We start from the raw sequence: 12421 nt of genomic DNA, 5'->3' as shown, positions 1-12421 counted from the left end.
GAACCCCTCATTTTGTTGATGAGAAGTTCCGTGTGCGGAGAGATGAACTGACCAGCGGTGTCACAGGTCTGGTGCGCACACGGCAGAGCCAGACCTTGAACCTACGTGTGCTGGCTCCCGTGCGCCCTCTCGGCACTCCTTCTGGCTGCCAAGATGGCCCGATGGCATAGAGTCTGTGGGGTGCAAACAAGGCCAGGTGTGTGTACCTCTCACAGGTGAGTTTAAAATGAACATTTCAACCCGTATTCGAGATTTTCGTTCTGTACCATTCAAGAGTGAGTGATAGTTCCAGATTCAGCATAGAACAAACAAGAGCAAATAATTTTTAAAAATAACAACGTTCTGGAAACCAGTCTCTTCACCTCTGTCTCTAGGGCTGCTTTGAGACATCTGTCTCATCTGTCTTGGTCATCAGTGAAGGCCTTAGGACACCTCGCTTCCAGATGCCCTGGGAATCTGCATCTGCCCTTGGTGAATATGGCAACGGGCAGGGAAGGAGCGATTCTGCGTCCTGCAAGGCACCGCTAGAGGGCTGCAGAGACTAGCGGTGACAGGTACAGACGGTCAGCGAGACCCAACCCAGAGAACCGGCCATCATCACCTAGTGGCCCAACACTCCCTCCCTTTAGGCGAGGGAGGAAATTGGAGCCTCAGAAAGATTAAGGCCACTGGCTGGTGAGTGACAATCACAGATCTATCACAGGTTCAAAATTCAGTGTGACACAATGGCAAGGGTGTGGGTTTTAGAGCCAAGAATCCCAGTCGGTCAAATTGCCCAACTTGTCTGAACATCAGTGTTCTGGTCTGTGTTATGGGTAATAGTGCTCCTGCCATATGCCATGCAGCATGTTACGTCGGTAAGTTGGCGTTGTTGAGAGGCCTTAGTAAACATTTGTCAAATGCCCAGACCTTTCTCCTCTTCTTGCCGAGGCGCTCGTTCCTCTCTGGACTAACTCACCCTCAGGAAGCAACTTTCAGTCATCAACCCAGATGATCCCATCTGCTTATAATGCTCTGCTGCATGGCCAAGTATGTAAACGGCACTATATAACACAGAAACATAACAAGCAAAGCCACAGGATATATATGTGTATATATATTTTACATTTATCAAAGAGGCTGGGAAGGAGGGTGTCTTCCTTGTCAGTGTCCCAGAATTTGGAGGGGCAGAGGGAGGGAGACACGGAATCTGAAGCAGGCTCCAGGCTCTGAGCTGTCAGCACGGAGCTGACATAGGGCTCGAACTCATGAACCGTGAGATCATGACCCGAGCCGAAGTCGGACGCTCAACCGACTGAGCCACCCAGATGCCCCATCCTTGGTTTGATTTTAGAGATGAGGAAACTGAGGACCAGAGAAGTTAATTAACTTGTCCAAGTCCTACCAGCATGCAAGTGGCAATGCTGGAGGTTAAGTTCAGCTCTGCCTGTGTTTTCACTGTGCCCTTTCTCTGTGAGGTGCTTGCAAAAGGTGAAACCATGGAAAGTGCCATAAAGGGGAAGGCTGCCGGGAGTTCTGAAGGGAATAACTGCTCCTGACCGAGGGATCTAGAAGGAATTCTGGAGGAAAGCTCAAAGTGGCCAAGTCTAGAAGCGGGAAAAAGGAAGAAAGAATTCCCACACACCAATCTGTAGTTAACGTGATGCATCGAAACATGGTGTATTTGGTGTACGAGAGAAAAACACACAGGAACGCACGCACGCATGCATGCACGCATACTTAAGGCTGATTGAATTCTCTAAAAGAACTCTCCCTGGAAGGAAGTAGGGGTCAAAAGCTGAAGTGAAAAAAAATCTAAAGGTAGAGTATTAACACCAGTGTGCTTCACTACCAGCTCGCCCAGGAAATTAATTTCACGTTGAGTCGTTCTATTAAAAACCCAACTGAAGTGTCTTCACAAGGTAAACGATGGGAAAGCCTCCAAGATCTTCCTAAAGCCTGTAACACAGCCAGAGGCTGACCTGACCTAATTGGCAGGTGTAGATCAGCGGCCAGGGAAACCCAGTTCTCTTCCACCTACCACAAGCCTGGCCAGCTGCCACTCAAAGATGCTAGTCCGGTGGCCACACGCAGCAGCCTCGAGGCTACCCCGCCCCCACCTTCAGAGGTGCTGCCCACCAGTATGCTAGTCACTGTGAGCACCTTCTGAACATGAAGGTCTAAACGCTCTTGCATAGCGGTTCTAGAAATAGCCAGGCACCTGAGTGTAACGTGACACAGGAAACATCCTTCCATCAGGTACAAAGAATGCTCCTCCAAAGGACAGGGAGAGGACGTCATAATTAGCATCATTCATTCATCCAGCAGAACTGAGCCCCCAGCTATGAGCCAAAGGTAGTTCTCAATCCCGGCTGCCCAGGAGAATCACCTGGGATCTTTTAAAAATACCAATGTCAGGGCTCCACCCAAAGCCAATTAAATGAGAATATCTGGGAGTGGAGCCCAGGCCTTGGTATTCTTTAAAAGCTCTCTGGACGATTCTCCTGTGGTTGAGAACCACCACATTAGACATTGTATTCAACAAAACACAGAATCACTGACCAGGCCTCAAGGAGCTCACAGTTCCACAGAGCCCTACATTCCGCGATGGGTTTTTTTCCTGTAGGTGACCTTGACTGATCTTCACACCAAGCCTGTGTTAGAAAGAAAACAACAGGCCCAAAATGGAGTCACTTGGGCCAGGCCCAACCCTGGGCCTAATACCTAACCTATTTGTAGTTCCCATCTTCCCCAGAAATATGTCTTACCATGTCAGTCAGGAATTTTCTGATGAACACCACTGAGGTGGTCTGTCACAAGGGCCCTCTCCATCCCCCAAAGGAAGATGAGGTAATTCACCTAATAAGGCCTAGAACAATCCTTTTCTTTTCTTTTCTTTTCTCTTCTTTTCTTTTCATGTTTATTTAATTTTGAGAGAAAGAGAGAGACAGAGAGAGAGAGAGAGAGCAGGCGTGGGGGAGGGCAGAGAGACAGGGAGACACAGAATTCGAAGTAGGCTCCAGGCTCTGAGCTGTCAGCACAGAGCCCGACTTGGGATCACAAGATTATGATCTGAGCTGAAGTTGGCCACTCAACCAGCTGAGCCACCCAGGTGCCCCAAATCCTTTCTTTTCTTTTGCTTATAACTTTCTTTCCTTACCAGCCTTCCCATAAAAACCTTCCATTTTGTATGCCTTTCTACTTGCCAGATAGAATGCTGCCTGGTTAACGAATTGTTTAATAAAGCCAATTAGATGTTCAAATTTCCTTCAATTTTGTTTTCTAACACCTGGGAGGGTGTTGTGATTGCCCATTTTGCAGACGATGTAGCTGAGGCTAAGAGGGGGTATATGTGCCCAATGTCACACAGCAGGTAAGCAGCAGAGTGGGCATAGGAACTGGGTTTTCTGATTCCAAGACTCTTGCTCTGCATCACAGAGGAACTGGACTTGAGAAACGGCATAGGTCACATCACAACTACACCATGGCAGGGGCCAAGAGCCAAAAGGACACATGGGGACGAGAATTAGGTGGACCTACTTGTCATAGCAAATGCACGCTAACCAGCTGATGTCCATCAGTGTTCCTAAACTGTGTGTGTTGATCAACTGCTTGTTTATTTAACCATTTTCATTAAGGACTTTTCTAGGCAACAGAGCCTGTGGCCAGAATAGTAAGTAGATTTTTAAAAGATCACCTTGCCAGGCTCAACTCTTGGCCCTGGGATATGCTAACAAGCCTTTAGAAGAATACAATTCATTGCACAAATTCTTAGGCTGTGAATAGTGGTACCAGCAGGTTTGCTGATTTGCTGGCCGTTAATTAATGGTCAATAGGTATTTGAGGCGCAGCCTGTGTTAGTAGAAAGAAAGAGGGAGACAGGTGCAGCATGTGGCTAAACTCAGGGGCTTTGAAATCTAATCCCTTCTCTGGGTGGCAGAGCCACCTTTTTAGCCTTATAAAACCTTTGCCTCTTTCGGTTGCACACACAGTTTTGCCTACTCAGGAGTGTCCCGTAACATTTCCAAGGTGGCCTCAGAGATACTGAGTCTGGTTTCCCAAGGTCCTTTGGGAAGAAGGAACTACTACTCTTCATAACCAGATTTACTGGCGCTCTGCTTCTCCCTTCAGTATTTTGGCCTAGACTCAGCTCTGGTCTGCTCTTCCAACCCCTCCTCCTCTTCACTCCTGGGATCTCTCACCAATCAAATGGAACCCTCTCGTTTTGCAAACGAGGAGACCGAGGTCACAGGAGAGACCTGGCCAGAGCCAAGTGAAGAGCGGTAGAGCGAGGACCAGCCTGCCATCCTGGCCCCACCACAGTGCTCTTTGCATGGGTTCAACCTTAGGCAACATCACCGTGTAAACAGAGCTAGTCTTATAACCTCTCACCTTTTTCAGATCAAGAATAAAGAACTTAGATATGCTAATACGCATTATTAACACCTCAGTACAGGCAAAACCCATATCTCTTTTTTTTTTTAATTTTTTTTTTTTTACATTTATTTATTTTTGAGACAGGGAGAGACAGAGCATGAACAGGGGAGGGTCAGAGAGAGGAAGACACAGAATCTGAAACAGGCTCCAGGCTCTGAGCTGTCAGCACAGAGCCCGACGCGGGGCTCGAACTCATGGACTGTGAGATCATGACCTGAGCCGAAGCCGGCCGCCCAACCGACTGAGCCACCCAGGCGCCCCCATATCTCTTTTTTAAAAAGGATTTGCCTTGTATGTCAACTCTACTTCAATGATATATATGAATGAATGAATGAATGAATGAATGAAAAAGGACCCATTAGGAGAAAAAAAGTCTCTAACAGCACTTTTGGTCTCTGACAGTCTGTATTCAGAACTTCTTGGCTCCTTTAGTAAGAGTAAAAGTAACAATAATCAACATACCATTTCCCAAGCACCCAGTATGTTCCAGGTGGTGTAAAAATCTGCTTTTATATATAGTTAATGCCCATGTAAAGCAGGTCTTTGTTTTTCTATAAGCAGATGAGGAAGCTCAAATTCAGAGTGGGCACTAGCCTGCACAAGTTCACGCAGTAAGTAGCTGGGCAGAGTGAAGTGTGCTGCTCAAAAGACAGGGCCTTTGTACCACATACATAAACGACATGTACCCTCCTCCCGGACTGAGGCCTTATGGGAACGAGGGTCCGGAAACTGTGGACACGGCAGGGCCTGCACATGGATTCAAGGATGCACAAGGGAGAGAGGCACCAGCCCCCAAGGGCCGAGCATCTTGTAGTTCCCTTCTAACTGCTCCCCCTTCCCTGCCCCCCCATCGTTACCATTCATCTCCTTGTTAGTCATAGACCCTGGAGGCTGTGAGGGAAACGCGCAGTTTGAGCACAGCCTGGCCCAACCCTGGAATGGAGCCCGATGCCTGTGACATTCATCAACTGGTTAATTTCAGAAAGGCATCCATTTGCACCAGCTGCTTAAAAAGCTCTCTGCCCTCAGGAGACGCTCAGCCAATCACAAAGCAAAGGCAGGGAGTTTTTCTGGTAACCATGTTCAACCCAGTGTCTGTCTGCTGCTTGTTTGGTTGTATAATTTCAGTGAAGCTCAAGAGAGTGGAGAGTACGGCTAAAATGAATGATCTTATTTCCTTTAAATTATTATTCTTATATTTATGGCTCACATTTGTCCTTACTGCACAAGTGCCCTATTAACCTATGATGATGATGATGATGATGATGGTCATGATGAAAATGAGTGCTATTGCTCTTTGCGTGGTGGGAGATGCCTGGCTGTTTCTGACAGATTCTCTCCAGGTGGCTGCATCTCATATGTGTGTTTGGAGGGAGGGGAGAGGGAAAGTCCCCACAAGTCTGGGGACTGTGCATGAGTTCTGTCAGTTCAGGTTCAAGCCTCAAAGTGAGAAAGTCCTTTTAGAAGTGATTGATCAACCAGAATGCAAACACATTCACATAGAGAAGGAGAGATCCCTCACCAGTCCCCAGAATTAATTCTCAGGTCCAACCAAGAGACCAAATGCTTTGTGATCACAGATTCGGGATGTTGTCAAGGGTGGGCATGGGTGGGGACTGTGGAGGGCCAGCCCTTCTACAGCTAATACTTATCAAGCTCTCTCATTGTTCTAGGCACTGGACATGAATGGCCTCAGACTCTGCAAGAGCCCTAGGAGAAGGGTGCTAGTTATCAACCCCATTTTACTAGTGGTAAAGCAGAAACTTGGGAGGTCACCTTATTCATTCAAGTTCAGGTGCGTCTATCTACAAAATTGATTCTCAACCACCTTCTTGGTCCTCTCTTAGGGTTAGGGGCACTTAAAGAGTTAGCCTTATCCGTTCACTCTGGGACCACCTTCTCCCTGGTATAGTACTGGAGACTTCTTTTTTTTCAATTTTTTAATTAAGTTTATTTATTTATTTTGAGAGACAGAGAGCAAGTGGGGTAGGGGCAGAGAAAGGGGGTAGAGAGAGAGAATCCCAAGCAGGCTCCAACACTGTCAGTGCAGAGCCTGATGCAGGGCTCGAGCTCATGAACTGTGAGACCATGACCTGAGCTGAAATCAAGGGTCAGATGCTTAACTGACCGAGCCACCCAGGAGCCACAGTACTGGAGACTTCTGATTGATTTTTGCTTACATGTTCCTTTTTATGGTCTCTATGTAAGCCAGCTGTCTGGCTACATTTGACAGTTTATATTTTTGTTTTGAGCTCAATGGTAGATTAGAAAATGAATTAAAAGTCAGGCCAGAAGAAAATGTGTAATATATATACATAGTAGAAAGAAGTTGAAGGTGATGCTAGAAGGGGGTGGGTGGGAGAAGATGACATAAATATGCAGTTGTTGCATTGATTCATTTATTCAACAATAAATCTGTGCTGAATACCTACTGTGTGCCAGCTACTGAGTGCTTAGAGCTGACAATAAAAAGAACAGGTCTAGGCTATACCCTCAAGCTTCCCAGAGTGTAGTAGGGGCAGGAATGGGAAACACTAATGATCCAATGTTCAGGGTATTTGGAAGCAAAGGAAAGTGCATGGCCTGACCTTGCCAAAGTCTCTGGGTAGGGAAGGGGGCTGGGAAGACTTCACAGTGGTTCTTAAATTATACCCAATATCTTCTATTAACACATCAATAGCAGCAGAAGATCAGAAGTTCTTGTTTTAAGTCCATGTGTAGGGCTAAAACATCTGAATATGGTAAGTACAGCTGATCCTTGAACAACACAGGGATTAGGGGCACCAGCCTACTGCCCAGTCAAAAATCATATATAACTTTTGACTCCCCCAAAACGTTACTACTAATAGACTACTGTTGGCCAGCAGTCTCATTGATAAGTCAATTGACACATAGTTTGTATGTTATGTGTATTATATGCTCTATTCCTACAATCAAGTAAGCTAGAAAAAAGAAAATGTTATTAAGAAATTAAGGAAGAGAGGCACTGGGTGGCTCAGTCAGTTGAGTGTTCGACTCTTGATTTCGGCTCAGGTCAGGATCCCAGGGTTGTGGAATTGAGCCCTAAATTGGACTCTGCACTGGGCATGGATCCTGCTTGAGATTCTCTCTCTCTCTCTCTCTCTCTCTCTCTCTCTTTCTCCTTCTGTCTCTTTTCCCTGCTCTCTCTCTCTCTCTCTCTCAAATAATATATATATATAGTATGTATACAATATATGTATACACACACACATATATATACACATATATAAATTAAGGCACAGAGAATACATTTACAAAGCTGTACTGCAAAGAGCCCCCCTATTATGTGTGGACCTCCACAGTTCAAACCCATGCTGTTCAAGGATCAACTGTATTTAAAAAAAAATCGACTGTATTTAGAAATATTAGCTTCAAATTGAATAATAAGATATGTGAAGTGGAATTAAAATAATAATAAACTAATGTGTATGAATTCAGGCAGTAACCTAAGCCATTGACATGATTAACTCAGTTGTCACTAGAACCCTAAGAGGTAAATATGAATAGTATTCCCGTTTTATAGACTAAAGAACTGAGTCCCAGATTGATACGAAAGGCCAAGTAGTACCCATCATCTATGATGTACCTAGTACTAAGGTTAAAGCAAGGGGTCAAGAGGAGACATCAAGTTTGAATTAGGACAAGACTCTTACACATGTGAGGTCTGTAGACTTGGGTCTTCATGGGTAAAATGAATGGGTCGGTAGATAAATTCTGAGATGCTTTCAATGTCAAACCATGAAAATAATTCTTAAATTTATTTCCAATGGAATAAAATAAGGAAGGGCAAGAGATGAGAAACAGGAAAGCTGGGCTTTGGAAGATGCCTCTGGAACTTCATGGAACCTGTACCCACGAGGTAATCTAGAACAGAATGGACGTATGAAGGAAAGGACGTGTGGAGGAAAAACAAAAGGCTCCCTCGGCGATGGAAAAAGATTGATGCGGTATAGTACGGCAGAAAGCAAAGTAAAAGCATCGTTCATGATGGATCGCCAGTGGGAGGGGTGAGGAGGAGCATGACCCCGATAACACTTCACGGGTAAGGTGGCAGGAGCGCCAGTTCTGGCATCAGACTACCTCAAGTTCAAATCCAGGCTCTGCTACTCTGTAGTGTGACCTCAGGCCAGTCCCCCAACCTCCTCCGTGCCTTGGTTTTCCACGTCTATAATCTGGGGATAATACTAGTACCTTCCGCCTGGAGTTGCTGACCGATAGGCTGAGATAACACACGTGTGGCAAAGTGCTCCGTGAATTTAGCCATTGTTGCTAATCCTAAAACAGTGGGAGAGAGACAAGTCGCATTCCAGTCTTTGCATCACATCCAGGCTGATTAGCCCCTGACAGAAGTCATGGCAGTGGCAAGGGGAGGGTGTAAACAGTCAGTTAGGAAGGTCCCAGACAAACACTGAAGAACTGAGACCAGCCTTATGGAGAAGTGAAGGTCAAGGCAGCAGTCATTACCTGTGTCCACACGTGCATAAAGGAGTCATTTCGTGTGTCCACACACTACACGTGTCCACACGTGCATAAAGGGGCTCCCTCAAAAATGCCAAAGAATTGTACCTCTTGATCTCATTTTGGGGCAGATCCAGAGAAAATGAGCTTCACACAGGAGGGAAGGACTTCCTGATGAGGGATTAGGTACAGAGTTCTAAGCAAGGAGGGGTGTCTGCTTGCTACCCTTTGGAGCTTTAACATATAAATACATAAAGTCTTATTTTGCTGAAGTGGGGGCTTAGCCAAGGCCTGGGGAGTGATTAGAAGATGATTCCTTCCAAGTCTCGGGCCTAAGAACCTAGCACTGAACCCACTGTGCGGTTGCTTTGGTTCTGTTTTCTCTACACTCAGTCACCCCTTGAGCTGCGCACATACTGTGCACCAAGCACCCTTCAAGACCCCACATTCCATTCCTATTCCAGGCCTCCTTTCCTTGCCGGGCGTTTCTGAAGCACCACAATCACGCACATGTGCGTTGCATTCCCATCCAATTTCAATTCTTGTCCATCCTCCAGGAGCTAATTTCCGACACACGTACACATACTCAAGTCAACCTTAACGATGGGGTGCTTCCTTGGTGCCTGTGCCCGAGGATGGGCTGGTGGAGGCGGTGTGACGCTGGTTCGGACACTGAGCCTCCGCAGGGTCTGGGTCCCCACACTCACTCCTAGTAACGTGGGCCCCAGAAACCGTTAGTGCAATGCACTGACTTCTCTCGGTTTCTTGGGTGCTGAGTAATGGGGGTAAACTAAAGAGAAGAATCGTATAAATAGACTACTTTAACAAATGATCATATTCACACATAGGAAACACAACGGCAAATCAGAACAACAGGGAAACGCAGCGCGCTAATGAGACCGGAAGGCTGTTTCGGTTTCTGAGCTCTGCTTGCTGGTGTTTTGAAAGGGCGAAGCAACTCCGTGGCAGGAATGTCCTGGGGGAGAAAATTCCACCAGGACCGGCTATTATCAGGCTGTCGTGGAGGAGGTGGGAAAACGCTGCCCAAGAGAGTCTGATTCGTAGACTGCTCTCGGAAGGAGCCAATGCTGGGTCTGATCAGAGATCATCGTCTTAGTGCTGCCCCGTTTTTTGAGAAATAAACGCCCAGGATCACATCGCATCTTCGCAGGCTCCCCAGCCAGCCGGCCAGGGTCTGGGCTCGAGGGGCGGGCAGGGGAGAGATGAGAAACGTGTAATCTGACGCCACCACCTGCTGGCTGGCTGGAGGGCTGGCTGGAGGGCAGGAGGGAAGGAAGGCGGGTGTTCAAGAATCTTTGTGGAGGTTTTGCTTCCTCCCCCTCCCTTCCCTATCCTCCCACAGAATTGCTTATTCCTCTGGCAAAACCCTGATTCTCTGCGCCAAAGTTCTCCACGCACGAAAGGGGGGTGTGTGATAACATCTGGTACCCGCTTTTCCAGTGTCTTGCAAGGCTTCATATTCTAATATTTCTAAAGCATCTGGAAGCTCAGCAAAAGGTGACCATTTGTAAGCACCTTGAACTGTCATTGACAACTGATATTTAGTGAGCATAGACTCTGGACCAGAATACGTACTGGCTATTATAGATCATCCCATGCAAGGCTTCGCAACAGCATGGTGAAGAAGGTATTGCTATCCCTGCCTTTCTGGCAAAGAAAAAAAAAGAAAGCCCAGAAAAATTAAGTAACTTGTCTACATTTATACAGGTAAAAAGAGTCAGGATTGAGTCTGACCCAATATGTGGTTCTGCCTTTCCTGTGTACTTTGAATTGTGTCTCCTGGGACGTTCTGTTCATTTATCCTGTGAATACTCTGGGTATCCTTTATTTTATGTTTTTCTCCCTTCTGTATCTCTGTGTCCGTGTGTCTGTTTTTCTGTGTCTTCCTCTGTCTCTTGGTCTCACTCAGACACACACGCGCGCGCACACACACACGCTCACACGCCCTGAGTGCCCAGTTAGGGGGCGGCCAGTAGTTCTGGGCCCTGCCCCATAGAGACGGTTTCCCTGTTCTCCCTCCTCCGATCCCACACCCCGTTTTCATCACACATTTCCCAGAGACCTCAGTACCTGTCCCCTGCTAACGGGGCCAGTTCAGCTACATGAAGCTGGCAGTTTGAAATTCTTCCTCCCAGGGTGAACCTTCCTTGGCAAGGTCTGAAGAAGTTTGTCCGTTCATCGTATGCTACAGTTCACTTGCCGATAAATCCTATATTGCTTTGTATTTGTGACAGCCCTCCTCTTGTTGCCTTTAACAACTGTTTGGACCTTGAATCTTCCACATGTTTTCTGTCTTGTTCCTAGAAGCAGGAATCATGTCTTGTGTCCGTTTCATCAACACCCCCACGTGCTTGACACACGACAGGCATTCAAGAAATATTTATTTGTTTTGTGTCCAGTTTCCTCCCCTTCCTGGGAATGGGTCTGCCAGTCACCTCTGCACCCACCCTCTGAGCCTTGCTGAATATTCCCCCATCCCCATCCTGCCCAGGTTTTTCATTCCTTCCTCTCCTCAGTTAACTTGGCATGGAGTCCTGTTTGCTTGCTAAATCGCCTTCTTTGGGTCCTATAGGCGGAAAGCAAACCAAATGCGCTAAGTTTTAGTTCCTTGTTGGACAACAGAGTTTGCTGGCCACACGACCAGAAGGACGACAGTGTTTGCTGGCCGCACCACCAGACTCATCTGATCCTCTGTGTCTCCCACAGCTATCGTCTCCGGGCCTTTCCCTCGCTTGGAACATGCCATGACACATCCCTTGCAAGAGTTGTCAACGTTCTACCAACAGCTAAATCCAACGTACCCTTTTTGGCCTTTTATCTTGACCTCTCAGCCCATTTGTCCTTACTGACGGGTTTTTCGCAAACACTTCCCTCAGCTTTCGTGACATCACCCTCGTCTGACACCCTCTGGCTTCTCTGGCCTCTGCTTCCTCTGGTTATCATCAGTCCTACACTTATTAAACATAATTAACGTAATAGCTGGCATTAATGGATGCTTACTGTGTGCCAGGATTTTGGTAAACTTCGTAGATATGGTTCTATAAGGTACGTACTGTCATTGCCCCATTAGAGAGGAAGAGACCAAGTCTCATGGGGTGACACAACTTCCCCAGAGACGTATGGCCAGAGGCGCCTGATCCGATTCCAAAGCTTATTCCAACAGCAACAAGATGCTTCATGTCATTGGTAGGTTTTCTTCTCTTTACTTTTAGAGCTCCTTGGAGCTCTGGCGTGGCCCTGTTTCTCCTCTTGCTGTCTACTCTCCCTGGACAGTCTCACCCGCTTGTCTTTAGCAAGGAAATAGTGCCACACGGCTACCTTCAGCCCACGCTCCTCTCCTGAGCTCCAGATCGTCTTCTCCAACTGCCCATGGGCCAGTGACACGTGAGGTCTCAAACATGACATGACATCTGTCCCTCAAGACCTGCTCTTGCTCCCAGACTCCCTCTCTCAGTAGAATCACACGATTATCCACCGATTGCCCGAGTGAGGAAACTTAGTGTCC

This window comes from Prionailurus viverrinus, chromosome C1 (assembly GCF_022837055.1).
Source record: "Prionailurus viverrinus isolate Anna chromosome C1, UM_Priviv_1.0, whole genome shotgun sequence".
Lineage (NCBI taxonomy): Eukaryota > Metazoa > Chordata > Mammalia > Carnivora > Felidae > Prionailurus > Prionailurus viverrinus.
Note: the sequence above shows the minus strand (reverse complement) of the source record.